Source organism: Arachis hypogaea, chromosome 19 (assembly GCF_003086295.3).
Source record: "Arachis hypogaea cultivar Tifrunner chromosome 19, arahy.Tifrunner.gnm2.J5K5, whole genome shotgun sequence".
Lineage (NCBI taxonomy): Eukaryota > Viridiplantae > Streptophyta > Magnoliopsida > Fabales > Fabaceae > Arachis > Arachis hypogaea.
Window position 1 is genome coordinate 90,976,293 of NC_092054.1, and position 12,425 is coordinate 90,988,717.

Genomic DNA, 12,425 nt, shown 5'->3' on the forward strand with positions numbered 1-12,425 from the left:
TTTCTGTAAACCTAGGTTACTAGTTTAGTATTTAAACAACTTTTAGAGATTTATTTTGTATCTCATGACATTTTAGATCTGAACTTTGTACCTTTTGGCAGCATGAGTCTCTAAACCCCATTGTTGGGGGTGAGGAGCTCTGCAGCGTCTCGATGAATTAATGCAAGTACTTCTATTTTCCATTCAAACATGCGTGTTCCTATCTAAGATATTCATTCGCGCTTAATTATGGAGAAGGTGATAATCCGTGACGCTCATCACCTTCCTCAACCCATGAACGTGTGCATGACAACCACCTCCGTTCTATATTAGATTGAATGAGTATCTCTTAGATTCCATAATCAGAATCTTCGTGGTATAAGCTAGAATTTATGGCATCATTCAGGAGAATCCAGAAAGTCTAAACCTTATCTGTGGTATTCCGTGTAGAATTCTGGGATTGGATGACTGTGACGGGCTTCAAACTCGCGAGTGCTGGGCGTAGTGACAGACGCAAGAGGATAGTAAATCCTATTCCAGTATGATCGAGAACCTCTAGATGATTAGCCGTGCTGTGACAGAGCATTTGGACCATTTTCACTGAGGAGATGGGAAGTAGCCATTGACAACGGTGACACCTTACATAGAGCTTGCCATGGAAGGAACTTTGCACTTTTGCATGCATGAGGGAAGAGGAATACAAGAGAAAAGCTGAAATTCAGAAGACAAAGCATCTCCAAAACCCCAACATATTCTCCATTATTGCATAATAAGTATTTATTTCATACTCTCTTATTTTTCGTAATTCAATTTGATAAGTGAATTGTTTTCCAGACTAAGAGTTACAAGATAACCATAGATTGCTTCAAGCCAACAATCTCCGTGGGATTCGACCCTTACTCACGTAAGGTATTACTTGGACGACCCAGTGCACTTGCTGGTTAGTTGTGCGAATTTGTGAAAAATAGTAATATTGACATTGACATGTAACAAATTCATGCACCAAGCACAAATGTGGGATCAATCACAAAATCATGTTATTTCATTGAGTAAATGTGAGAAAAGGTTGTCAAAATGCTCTAAATTCAACACAAGATAAACCCTACAAAAGGAGTTTATCAACCTCCCCACACTTAAACCGAGCATGTCCTCATGCTTAACCAGGAATGAAGTAAAGGGTATCACATTTATTTAATACAACTAAACTACCTATATGCAACTATCTAAATGAATGCAACTAACTATATGAATGCTAATGCTTGGTCAAAACAAATCAAATTCCGAGAGAACACATGTAAGCACAAAGGGCTCAAACAATGGAAATCAAACCTATCCCACAATTGTATTGAATTATCAAAAGAGTTTACAAACTTGCATGAATATAGGTGATAATGGTGAGTATATGTAATTGAGCAATCGAACTCTCACCGGATGTGTATCCGCTCTATTCACTCAAGTGTTTGGGGGTTGATTCACTCAGTTCTCCCCTAATCATGCTTTCTAAAATTTGTTTTTCTTCTAACAATCAACATTTATTTCATGCATGCATACAAGTATCATGAGGTCTTTTCTTTAGGTTGTGATGGGGCTAGGGTCAAGGTAAGGATGTATATTTGGTCAAGTGATCTTGAAATTGGAATCTTTGATAAGTTTAAACTTCCCACCTAACCTATGACATCCTATACAATTTTAAAGCTAACCTAACTACCCATTTTTCTCACTTTTCCACATACTCATACATTTCCTTTCATTTCACAACTCATATGGATTGATTTTATTGAGCTTCACTTTGCTTTGGGGCATTTTGTCCCCCTTTTTTATTTCTTTCTTTCTCTTTTTTTTTCTTTCTTTTTGTTTCTTTTCCTTTTTCTTTTGTTTTTCTCATTTTTTTATTTTCTTTCAAACTATATACAAGGACATCAATGCATAAGTTCTATACATTTTATCAATACATGAGCATGTACCCAATTCCAAATAATTTCAATAAAAATACAAAACTACCCTTTTATTCTCCCAATGTCCCAAGACTCCCACACTTGAATGATACATACACTCTATTTCAATCAAAACAAGTTTCATATGAAAAAGGGTCAACTAGGTCTTAACAATTCCAAAATAGTTTCTAATCACAACCACAAGCTAAAAGGCTAATTATATAAAGAAAGACCCAACTAAAGTATGAAATCCACACCCACACTATCTACATCCAAAATGAGAGAGTATGCAACATAGAAGTATCCAAAATATCCAAAATAACCAATATATACAATAGTGTGCAAAATAAGATAACTAGGAAAGCATAACTAAGAAAATAGCCGAAATGTTCACCGATCTACTGACGGTGCCAACGGCAACCTCCCCACACTTAAGATCAAGCATCATCTACGATGCTAATCCTCAGGCTCAAGGAGAGGTACACCGGTCGGCTCTGGCTCTGGCTGGGGTTGTGGCTGAGGCTGAGGTGTCTCCTGGGCAGCCTAGGTCTGTAGTGGTGGTGGTGGTGCCACATGAACCGGCTCCTCCTCATTTGTATCCTCATCATGTAAATCACCATGCCCCTCCTCATGGGTCTCCTCATCTGAACCGGAGGACTCTGAAAGAGGGGGTAGCTCAAAACCCTGGGCCACAAACATCTGGTCAATCCGGTCCAGACGACGTGTGAGCTGGCGCTTGCTGCGCTCCATGAACCGGAAAAGACGTTGAACCAATAAGTAGGTCAGCTGGGGTGCTGGTGGTGGTGGTAAGGGAATAGCTGCTGCTGCTGTAGAAGCTCCTGCTGGGGCTGATGACGAAAAGGGTCCAACTCCCTCTTCTACTACTCTAGCTCCAGATCGGCGTTGAGAAGGAGGCTTTTCGTTCACCAGGACCCCCATGGAATGGTCACCGGCTCCTTCTTAGGGAGCGGTGGGGGCGGTGACACGTCCTCCGGTAGCCACGGAACACCGGCCCGCTGGGCCATCTGTGTGACAAGGATGAAAAATGGAAAAGATCCTCTGATGTGGGCCTGCCACATGAACAGCCTGATCAGCCGGGGGAAATAGACCTCCTTCTCCTCTAGCACACAGCTGATCAGGATCAACATAGCAACGGGGATCTGTAGTGCGGAATTTCTAACCCACAAACTAACCGGCAAGTGCACCGGGTCGTACCAAGTAATACCTTACGTGAGTAAGGGTCGATCCCACGAGGATTGAAGGTTCAAGCAACAATGGTTAATTGATTTATTTAGTTAGGCAAACAGAAAGTAATGTTTAAAGACATGCAGATGAATAAGTTAGGAATAAAATATTGAGAAAGCAGTTAAGGTTTCAGAGTTATCTATTTTTCCTTATTAATTTTTCTTACTAACTATTTTAATCATGTAGGATTTAATTATGGCAAACTATATGTGACTAGACCTTAATTCCTTAGACCTTTCTAGTCTCCTCTAAAATTCATCAACAGCCAATTCCTTGGTCAATTAATTTCAATTAGAGGGTGATGATCAAATTTCAGTTTATATGCCACAAAAATTTTAATTACCCAAAAATAAAAGGATTATATGTCACGTATCCCATTAAATCTAGATAATTAAAATTTAGGAGAATATTTTTCAAGCTGTTTTTCAAGTAAAGAGCTTTTCTAAGTTTTACAAGAACTCAAATAGAAAGAGGGTCATACTTCCGTTCCACCCAAATTCATAAGATAAAAAGCAAAAATAATTCTTAAATTATAAATCCATACATAAATTAAAATAGAAAAAGCAATAAAATCAATCCATACAAAAAGACAGAGCTCCTAACCTTAACAATAGAGGATTAGTTGCTCATGGTTCAGAGTAAAAAGTTATGGAATACAGAATGTAAATTTGGAATGGAATCGGAAGTCTCCCTCCGGGGCCTCCCCCAAAAGAGAGGTTTCTTCTCCCTTTTATAACTAATCCTAATAAATTTAAAATCTAATTTTTAAAATTAAAATAATATCTTTTCCTAGAATTCAAATTTGAATTTAAATCAAAATTAACTAAATAATCAAGTCTTCAACTGATGGGTGGGGACCACTTGTTTTGTCCATTCTGCAGCTTCTAATATGTGTTTTCTGGGCTGGAAACTGGGTTAAAACAGCCCAGAAATCGCTCCCAACATTTTTCTGGATTTTTCTGCACGTGGCGCATGTAACGTGTACGTGTCAGTCACGCGTACCCGTCGATGGTCTTTTTCGTGAGTCACGCGGACGCGTCGGTCACGCGCACGCGACGCTGTGCAAATTTTCGAATCACGCGTACACGTCAGTCACACGTACGTGTCGCCATGGAAAGCTCTAAATCACGCGCACGCGTCAGTCACGCGTGCGCGTCACTCCTCGCTGCCATCTTTTTTGCTTCTTACGCTGCAGAAACTCTATCAAATCAAGCCGAATGCTACCTAAAAGAAACATTATTGCACAAAACTCAAAAGAGCATCCATAGTGGCTAAAATATAATTAATTCTTAATTAAACTCAACAAATTACATGCAAATTCACTAGAAAAAGATAGGAAAGATGCTCACGCATCACAACACCAAACTTGAATTGTTGCTTGTCCTCAAGCAACCAAAACTAATATAGGCTTAGGATGTGAATTTGCATGTAAATGAGAGTTCGATTAAGCTCATGTCTTTTCTTATAGTGGGATTTACAACTGGAATCCTGAATAGTTTTGACATCTCACTTTATCCTTTGAAGTTCAGAATGATTGGCATCTATAGGAACTCAGAATTCAGATAGTGTTATTGATTCTCCTAGTTCAGTATGTTGATTCTTGAACACAGCTACTTTATGAGTCTTGGCCGTGACCCTAAGCATTTTATTTTCCAGTATTACCACCGGATACATAAATGCCACAGACACATAACTGCGTGAACCTTTTCAGATTGTGACTCAGCTTTGCTAGAGTCCCCAGTTAGAGGTGCCCAGAGTTCTTAAGCACACTCTTTTTGCTTTGGACCACGACTTTAACCGCTCAGTCTCAAGCTTTTCACTTGACACCTTCACGCCACAAGCACATGGTTAGGGACAGCTTGATTTAGCCGCTTAGGCCAGGAATTTATTCCTTTGGGCCCTCCTATCCATTAATGCTCAAAGCATTGGATCCTTTTTACCCTTTTCCTTTAAAGGGTTCTTGGCTTTTTCTGCTTGCTTTTTATTTTTTATTTTTTTATTTTTTTATTTTTTTATTTTTATTTTATTTTTTTTTACGCAAGCTTTGTGTTTTTCATTGCTTTTTCTTGCTTCAAGAATTAATTTTATGATTTTTTAGATTATCAATAACATTTCTCTTTTTTTCATCATTCTTTCCAGAGCCAACAATTTTAACATTCATAAACTTCACTATCAAAAATATGCACTGTTCATGTCATGCATTCAGAGTCACAGAAAATACCACCATATTTAAGTAAATAAGACTATTCTTCAATATAGACCCCCTTTTTCATGCAATATATCACTCCTGTAATTTTTTTTATTTGGATTCAAGCTCAGTGAGTAATATATGAGACATCTTTTTAGAATTAAGCAATTAAGAGAAAACTAAACTAGTCCTAGGATTCTAACTAATAAAGGATCATGCAGCAAACATAGCAAAATAGCAGAAAACCGGAACATAACATAGCAAAAGAGGGGAGGAATAAAAAATAAAAATGAAAGGAACTCAACCACCTTAGTTATCCTAACAGTCATTTTATTCTTCAGGTTGTGCTCCTCAGTGAAGATGATTCGCCTCCCTTTTGGTGCCATAGGAATAAACAGAAAACCCTTAAGCAAAGCGTCATATTTTTTTTTTTGGCTCCTGTTCTAAGATAGCTGCATGATCTCAAAAACAGTAAAAATTTAGTAAAAATCAAATAAGTAAGAAAAATACTACTAATAAAAATAAAACAAAATAAAGCTAAGAATGAAAAGGAATGATCATACCACGGTGGGTTGTCTCCCACCTAGCACTTTTAGTTAAAGTCCTTAAGTTGGACATGTGGTGAGCTCCTTGCCATGGTGGCTTGTGCTTGTATTGATCTAGGAATTTCCACCAATGTTTATAAATCCAATGGCCACCGGGATTCCAAACTAGGCGCATAACTTCTTCGAGCACGTTGAAGCAAGTGACAAGGCCCCATGAGTGTTGATTGTGGAAATGAATTCCAGGGACCCAAACCTTGCTTTTATACCCGTCTCCTTGTGGATTACCATTGTTCTCACCGGGTGGCAAGCGATTTGAATTCTCACAGAGACATCCAAACAACCTTCTAGACCCATTCAATTGAGGTCTACACCAATCCTTACACTTCAATTTGGAGCATGCAACCATATTGAACCTTGCTTGACAACTCTTACCACTAACCATCTTCCTCTTACTCTTAATGCCACAAAGAGCTCTAAGTTGACCACCCATCTCCAGTAGCCCATATTCAAGTGGGAAAGTAAAGGTTAAGGATAGGAATTTTCCCCTCTTGAATGTTGTATTGGATGGTAATGGCCTTGGGAGAGGTCTTGCAAGCTCCACTCCCTTGTGTTCTTCTTTGAATTCTACCACCTCTTTGCAAGCTTCCTCAATTTCAACCTTTTCCTCTTGGTAGCTGTCTTCTAATTCAATCTATTCTTCATTGCTTACCAAGGGTATGGGAGGTTGTGCATCTTCCTCCTTTGTGGGTGCATCTTCCTCCTTTGTTTTTACATCTTCCTCTTCTTCCATGTGTGAGGATGGAAAGTTCTCTAATTCACTGGAGTATGAACTCCTTTGATTGATTTCCTCACTTTCTTCTATAGGATCTTGTATTATATCTCTTGGGAGGGAATTTGCTTGCTCCTCTTCCTGTGGTTTGATAATCGACTGCACATGCTTATCTACATTTTTGACACTTGTCTTTATATCATGTAAGAATTTTTTCATGAGAAGCTCAAAATCTGATGGTATTTGAGATGAATAAGGAGGAGGTGATGGTTCTTGATAAGTGTAAAAAGAGGATGGTGCTTGGTATGAATAGGGAGATAGTGGCTCTTGATATGGGTAGAAAGATGATAGTTCTTGATATGGATAGAGAGGTGGTGGTTCTTGGTATGGATATGAAGATGGTGGTTCTTGATATGAATATGGAGATGGTGGTTCTTGATAGTTGGAACATGGAGTATTAAAGTTTCTTTGGTTTTGGCCTTGCCAACCAAATTTCGGGTAGTTCCTCCATCCATAATCATATGAATTACTACTTGGGTGGGATTAGTAACCTATGTGATCTCTCTCCATTATTTTTCCTTAGCACAACACACCAAACAGAATTAAACGCACCATGTGGTAAACAGGAAAGTAAAGAAGAAAGAGCAGAATTCTAAAGATTAAAATAAGAAAAATTAAAATAAAACTAACTAGGAAACACCAAACTTAATTTCAGAAAAAAAAATATTAGTGCTATTTATTTATTTAAAATTATTTTATTTTATTTTTTATTTTTATTTTTAAAAAAAAATTTGTTTTTTTTAATTAATAAAAAAAAGAAAGAAAATGAAATAGGAGAGGGGGGTTGCTAACGAAAAAAAAGAAAACAAGGGAAATTTTTAATTTTATTTAAATTTTTTTTGAAAAAATAATAAAATAATATTTAAATAAAATTAAAATTAAAACGCCTAATATAAATAATCAAACAACTAATAGTTGTTAATCATAGTCAATCCCTGGCAACGGCACTAAAAACTTGGTGCGGAATTTCTAACCCACAAACTAACCGGCAAGTACACCGGGTCGTACCAAGTAATACCTTACGTGAGTAAGGGTTGATCCCACGAGGATTGATGGATCAAGCAACAATGGTTAATTGATTTATTTAGTTAGGAAAACAGAAAGTAATGTTTGAGAGCTCAAAATCATTAAATTAATAAATTTAGATGTTTGAAGACAGGCAGATGAATAAGTTGGGAATAAAATATTGAGAAAGCAGTTAAGGTTTCAGAGTTATCTATTTTTCCTTATTAATTTTTCTTACTAACTATTTTAATCATGTAGGATTCAATTTATGGCAAACTATATGTGACAAGACCCTAATTCCTTAGACCTTTCTAGTCTCTTTTAAAATTCATCAACAGCCAATTCCTTGGTCAATTAATTTCAATTAGAGGGTGATGATCAAATTTCAGTTTATATGCCACAAAAATTCTAATTACCCAAAAATTAAAGGATTATATGTCACGTATCCCGTTAAATCCAGATAATTAAAATTTAGGAGAATATGTTTTCATGCTGTTGTTCAAGTAAAGAGCTTTTCCAAGTTTTACAAGAACTCAAATAGAAAGAGGGTCATACTTCCGTTCCACCCAAATTCATAAGATAAAAAGCGAAAACAATTCTTAAATTATAAATCCATACACAAATTAAAATAGAAAAAGCAATAAAATTAATCCATACAAATAGACAGAGCTCCTAACCTTAAAAATGGATGATTAGTTGCTCATGGTTCAGAGTAAAAAGTTATGGAATACAGAATGTAAATTTGGAATGGAATTGGAAGTCTCCCTCTGGGGCCTCCCCAAAAGAGAGGTTTCTTCTCCCTTTTATAACTAATCCTAATAAATTTAAAATCTAATTTTTAAAATTAAAATAATATCTTTTCCTAGAATTCAAATTTGAATTTAAATCAAAATTAACTAAATAATCAAGTCTTCAATTGATGGGTGGGGACCACTTATTTTGTCCATTCTGCAGCTTCTAATATGTGTTTTCTGGGCTGGAAACTGGGTCAAAAGAGCCCAGAAATCGCCCCCAGCATTTTTCTGGATTTTTCTGCACGTGGTGCATGTCACGCCTACGTGTCAGTCACGCGTACGCGTCGATGGTCTTTTTCGCGAGTCACGCGGACGCGTCGGTCATGCGCACGCGACGCTGTGCAAATCTTCGAATCACGCGTACGTGTCAGTCACACGTACGCGTCGCCATGGAAAGCTCTAAATCACGCGCACGCGTCAGTCACGCGTGCGCGTCGCTCCTCGCTGCCATCTTTTTTGCTTCTTATGCTGCAGAAACTCCATCAAATCCAGCCGAATGCTACCTAAAATACAGTATTGCATAAAACTCAAAAGAGCATCCATAGTGGCTAAAATATAATTAATTCTTGATTAAACTCAACAAATTACATGCAAATTCACTAGGAAAAGATAGGAAAGATGCTCACGCATCAATCTCCGAGAAGTGGGTAGTCCGCATGAGGTAGTGGGCAAAAATCTGCTGCCATGTCTTGGCCTCTCTGCTCAGATAGGTAAAGCGCATCCCCTTGGGTGCCTTGTTCTCCGCATCCATAACCCAGGGAGCCTCCGGTGTAGCTACCACTGCCCTCAAAGCATCAAAGTTGAAGGTCATGCAGTGGAGATCCACCTTGGCCTGCTCAAAGGCATCAGTATCACCTGCCTTGGGCCTACAAGTAAGGGCGTCCTCAATAGCCTGCTCCGTGATGGGAACCTGAATACCTCTAATAAGCACTGAGTCAAGGGTGTGGCGGAAGAAGTTGCAATAGAATTCCTGCACCCAAGACCGGTTCACCTGGCTAAGTTCCCGATCCACAAAGTCTAAACCCATCCTCTCAATGCGGTTATTAATCATTTGCCTCAAATCGGATGGGAGGACTAACTTCTTTTCAATGTTTAAGTTCTTTTTGTTGTAGCTTGGGAATCAAAGTTCGCAGTAGAGATTAGGGAACTTGACTGTATCCTGGGCAGGCAATGATTGATTTGCTCTTTCCTAATCATCAATAGGATTTTTAGAATAATCCACATAAGGAGAGAAAGTAGAATTTGGGGCCCTTTCCTCTTTTTGGAGGTGGCCTTGCCCTTTCTCTTATCCGACATCCTAAAACACAGAAAAGAGTAGAATATAAGCGGCTAAGCACGTAGCAGGAAGCAGGAAAGAAATGATCAGGGTGTAAGATGAATGACAAGTAATCATGATGTGAGCTAAAATTGGAAAGTTGGAAAGCAAGTAAGCACAGAAAACATCCATAAACCAAGAATCAAACATTTCAAGCAATGTAACACAATGATCATGTATTAGGTATAGTAATCATCATAACACAAAAGAATGGTTAAAGAGTTAAGTAAAATGAGAATTGAAGTCAGTAGGTCAAACAAGTTCGTGAATTAAAAAAATGAGATTGATAGTTAGTGGTATGATGGAGAATGGCCTAATGAAAAGAGAATCGCAAAATGTGTATAACAATCATGTTCACACTCATGAAAATGTAGGAATACCAAAAGTATGTGATAATGGATTCGCAATAATTGGTGGTATAAGCAATAGAGTGCATTGGTGTAACTATGAAAAGGTGAAAACCAAATAGAGTGAAGAAAGAAAGTTACACCATAGAGGTACACCAATTATTGTGAAAGAATGAACACTGGGTAAGGAACTTGCAAATTGTGGTGCATAAAAATGTTTAGGCAATTCCGTCAGTTCATTTAGTCACTGCTAATCACAGGGAACAGAATAAGAATGGGGAAAAGCTAGCCTAAATATCCCCGGAATTGAACTTGGTATGAGTTGAGCAAATGTTGGTTTGAAAATGCCAAGTTCAATCCTAGGCACGATTTGAAGGTCAAAAATAGTTTTGGGAAAAATTGGACAGCATCCCGGCTGTAATTTGGACGTTCCCGGATAGGCAAAAACAGTAGGATAGGCATATGAATCCAAAAACAAGAACCATAGCCAATCAGTAGCAGAAAGCAAATATCATGCTGATAAGTGGAATGCACATAACTATGCAGCAGCAACATAATCAGAGAATAAGAAATATAGCAGGCAGCAGAGTGTGAAGAATGTATCATGGTGATGAGCAGATAATTTATACGCTTTTTGGCATTGTTTTTAGTATGTTTTTAGTAGAATCTAGTTACTTTTAGGGATGTTTTCATTATTTTTTATGTTAAATTCACATTTATGGACTTTACTATGATTTTGTGTGTTTTTCTGTGATTTCAGGTATTTTCTGGATAAAATTGAGGGACTTGAGCAAAAATCAGATTCAGAGGTTGAAGAAGGACTGCTGATGCTGTTGGATTCTGACCTCCCTGCACTCAAAGTGGATTTTCTGGAGCTACAGAACTCAAAATGGCGCGCTTCTAATTGCGTTGGAAAGTAGACATTCAGGGCTTTCCAGCAATATATAATAGTCCATACTTTGGCCGCGTTTAGACAACGTAAAAGGGCGTTGAACGCCAGTTCTACGCTGCTGTCTGGAGTTAAACGCCAGAAACACGTCACAAACCAGAGTTGAACGTCAGAAATACGTTACAACCTGGCGTTCAACTCCAGAAAGAGCCTCTGCACGTGTAACATTCAAGGTCAGCCCAAGCACACACCAAGTAGGCCCCGGAAGTGGATTTATGCATCAATTACTTACTTCTGTAAACCCTAGTAGCTAGTTTATTATAAATAGGACTTTTTACTATTGTATTAGACATCTTTTGGACGCCTAGTTCTTAGATCATGGGGGCTGGCCATTCGGCCATGCCTGGACCTTCATCACTTATGTATTTTCAAACAGTAGAGTTTCTATACTCCATAGATTAAGGTGTGGAGCCTTGCTGTTCCTCAAAGATTAATGCGAAGTACTATTGTTTTTCTATTCAATTCAACTTATTCCGCTTCTAAGATATTCATTCGCACTTCAACATGAATGTGATGAACGTGATAATCATCATGATTCCCTATGAACGCGTGCCTGACAACCACTTCCGTTCTACCTTAGATTGAATGAGTATCTCTTAGATCTCTTAATCAGAATCTTCGTGGTGTAAGCTAGATTGATGGCGGCATTCATGAGAATCCGGAAAGTCTAAACCTTGTCTGTGGTATTCCTAGTAGGATTCAGGGATTGAATGACTGTGACGAGCTTCAAACTCGCGAGTGCTGGGCGTAGTGACAGACGCAAAAGGAGGGTGAATCCTATTCCAGTATGATCGAGAACCTCAGATGATTAGCCGTGCTGTGACAGAGCATTTGGACCATTTTCACAAGAGGATGGGATGTAGCCATTGACAACGGTGATGCCCTTACATAAAGCCAGCCATGGAAAGGAGTAAGATTGATTGGATGAAGACAGCAGGAAAGCAGAAGTTGAGAGGAACGAACGCATCTCCATACACTTATCTGAAATTCTCACCAATGATATACATAAGTATTTCTATCTTTATTTTCTGTCTATTTATTATTAATATTCGAAAACTCCATAACTATTTGATATCCGCTTGACTGAGATTTACAAGGTGACCATAGCTTGCTTCAAGCCGACAATCTCCGTGGGATCGACCCTTACTCACGTAAGGTTTATTACTTGGACGACCAAGTGCACTTGCTGGTTAGTTGTATCGAAGTTGTGAATGAAAAACGATTTATTAAGACGTGCGTACAGGGTTTTTGGCGCCGTTGCCTGAGATCACAATTTCGTGCACCACATGGCAAAA